General features: G+C 32.9%; 1 protein-coding gene across 2 annotated transcripts in view; it reads left to right on the top strand.

Moving 5' to 3' along the window:
* Positions 1-2,378, top strand: part of LOC109236155 — a 4,716-nt gene extending 2,338 nt beyond the window's left edge. For both annotated transcript variants that reach the window (XR_002069458.1, XR_002069457.1), the window contains exons 7-8: positions 1,109-1,274; positions 1,507-2,378. The gene's annotated coding sequence lies outside the window, so the exon portion shown is untranslated. The remainder of the gene's footprint in view (positions 1-1,108; positions 1,275-1,506) is intronic.

The raw sequence follows: 3,119 nt of genomic DNA, 5'->3' as shown, positions 1-3,119 counted from the left end.
CTATATATATATATATATATATATATATATATATATATATATATATATATATATATATATATATATTGGGCTCAATGATTGTATTTGGAGTGTGATAATCACTTATTTCTTTTGCATATCTTACCAATTCCATTTTGCAAATGATTCTGTATCTTTTTCTTCTTTTTATCTTCTAAGTCAGCAGTTGTTCTCACCTTTTAATTATTTACCGTTATTTTCAATTAACAAATGCTATATATTATCTGCAGAAATTAATTTTTTCGCGGAAGGAAATGCATCAATAAAACACGCAATGTTTTTCTTTGTTACTGTTTCAGCAACTTCAGTAGTTGTTGCAACTGTAATACACAATGCAATTATCAGACTGAATATAGAATGGCTACTTCTGCCATTTAATTTACTTTGAATTCTCATATAGTGTTATTTCTATAACTATGAAAGCAAAAAAGTGAGTTTGACCGAGCAACAAGCAAATCACTGTGTAAGGGTAAGTAGCTTTACCTTTTTACCATATATATTCCTTTGGTTCCCATGTGCCGTGGTTTCTTTTTGCTTTCTTGTGTCTTTTATGCTTCTAACCCTTGATAATCATTTATTTTACATATCATGCTTTATTGCTCTTTCTGTTTGGATTTTTTTAAAGTCGAATGAGCTTATTTTGCTAAATCCGTATGCATTTGCTCTTTTTAGATTTACTTTAAAGGGTTGATAAGTTTGAAATGATGGTAATAGTTCTCTATTCTTAGTTGTGACTAAGTTTTGATAAAGTTAAGATAGTTGTAGTTTGGTGTCTTTTAAACAACATAAATGTTGTTTGAATTTTGATTTATGTTTCACTTTATTTTGATCCTACTTCAGAAGACTTATGCTTTCACTTTAGTTTCTGATGTTCTACTTTCCTTTTTTTATTTTAGTAGGTTTGTTTAGTGTATTGTTCCTGGTATTTAGCTTATGCTTAATAACAAACTTACTGTGAGAATTGAAGCATTATCTTTGTAACTATTAAATCCATTCTAATATGGAATAAAATATATGTGTACACCATATTACATTTGCTTTTTGTTGTTGTAGCTTCTGTTGACCGTTGTGATTATGTCCTTTTTGTTAGAATTATGGTGCTGCAGACGACTCTTCATGTCCAATGGAGATAGAAAATATTGTTGATAAAAAGTTTATGTTTAAAGTGGAGGTTAAGAGTTCCAACGGTAAGAATCAAGATGATGTCTTGAAAGTTATTACACTTAGTGACGGCGAACATTCTTCTGATGTCTAAGGTTTGCTTCTGACCAGCTAACTATGTAGTCTAATTTTTTCTCCATGAAGTTGCCTATTCACTTCCTCATGTTCTCATATACTGGTTCGGAACCTTGCTCATGTTCTTATACAATTCTCATCCAAAGTACAATTAAATAAAATGTGATGTCTTAATTAATGTGAATTACACATTTGTATGACTGCTCTTTATTTTTCCTGATAATAACTAAAGATAAATTTCTGGTTTTTCAGGTGGACTAATCCTTTTTAAAGCCAAATACTTATGTAGCATTACTCCAATATACTCCATCATTAACATCCAGTGTGGGTCAACCCCACCTATCTTTTCCTTATAAAGGAAAAGACAATATCCAGTCCTTAGCCTCAAAAGCTGCTGAACATGGTCCTGTTGTGCTGTTACCTTCTTCTGGTCTACCTAAGCCTGTGGCTCATAATGTTCCCAAAGCTGCACCAGCTGTGCAAAAAAAGGTGGAAAGTTTAGAACTTTTGAAGGAAGAATTGCGCAAGAAGCAGGAGCTGCATTGTATACTATATTTGTTTCATTCATTAAATCAGATCCAATAATACATACGTTGCTTCCAATTTCGTCGAAACGAGAGGTTCTTGATGTTAATGGGAAAAGAGTTGATGTAGATGAAGATGAGTTCTTAGGTTGACTACTAAGGAGGGGGAAATGATTGTTGAGAGGGATCATTTGAGGGTTAAAAGGGAAAGTTAGTTGTGTTAATTAGACTTTTAGCAAGATCCAGCTCAGATTTTTGATGCTTTGATGCCACTCTATTTGAGTAGCCAGATTTTTAGGGCACTTCAAGATTCATTTGCCAGTGAGTTTGCTGCTAGGATGAATGCAATGAGTAATGCCACGGATGATGCAGTTGACTTAAAGAGGAACCTTTCGATTGCTTATAACCGGGAAAGGCAGGCGAGGATCACCGGCGAGATATTGGAGATTGTTGCTGGAGCAGATGCACTTCACATAGTTGCACTGAATCTGGTATCTGAATTCCTCATTGTTTCATAATTTGGATATCCTTATTTCATTTTCATTTGCTGAATCTGCTCCTTTTAATGTATGCATTTCATCTAACACTTGAACTGTTATATAGATTACGCCAACAAGAATTGGATATTTCCTACATCTTAGTTATCCATGTGAGTCTGTCGTTATATCAACAACCAACATGACTGACTTGCTTATTTTTCTCATATACTTGTGATCCAAGGTACACCACAACAAAAGGTGATGTCTTAATTACTGTGAATTACACACATGTATAACTGTTCTTTATTTTTTTAATATATGAACCGGAAGCGAATTTTGGGAAATCTACTTCACCTTTTTGGCTTATTACAGCTACCCAACCTTCTCTGCTAATCATGCTTTTGTGCATAAATATTGCTGGCCCCTATTATAGTTGCAATCCAATGAAATTCATATATTTGTTTTTTGATTTAATTGTTTTGGATGTGATCGCTAAATTTACTTTACATTAGAGACCTGTTTTTACTATATCATTTTCTCCTTTGAAATAATCCGCGCATTGCGCGGGTACGTATACTAGTTTTCTCTTATAAAAAGAATCTTGATAGAGTCATTTTAAATGTATTTTTTTTTCTTTTTCAGAAAGGAATGCCTTTTATGTTTTATTCTGATCACAAGATGACTGCATTTGACATGGGATTTCTTCAAGCTGAATCGTAAATACTAATCAAAAAAAAAAAACATATTGGTCACATTGTAGTTGATATTGAGATACTTGCATGAGTGTACGAATTCGGATTAGTCGAACTTTAAAACGGGTACCTGATACTAGATGAGAATTCCAACAACAACAACAACAAAA

The sequence above is a fragment of the Nicotiana attenuata genome, chromosome 12 (genome assembly GCF_001879085.1).
Source record: "Nicotiana attenuata strain UT chromosome 12, NIATTr2, whole genome shotgun sequence".
Taxonomy (NCBI): domain Eukaryota; kingdom Viridiplantae; phylum Streptophyta; class Magnoliopsida; order Solanales; family Solanaceae; genus Nicotiana; species Nicotiana attenuata.
Note: the sequence above shows the minus strand (reverse complement) of the source record. Positions and strands in the feature narration are given on the sequence as shown.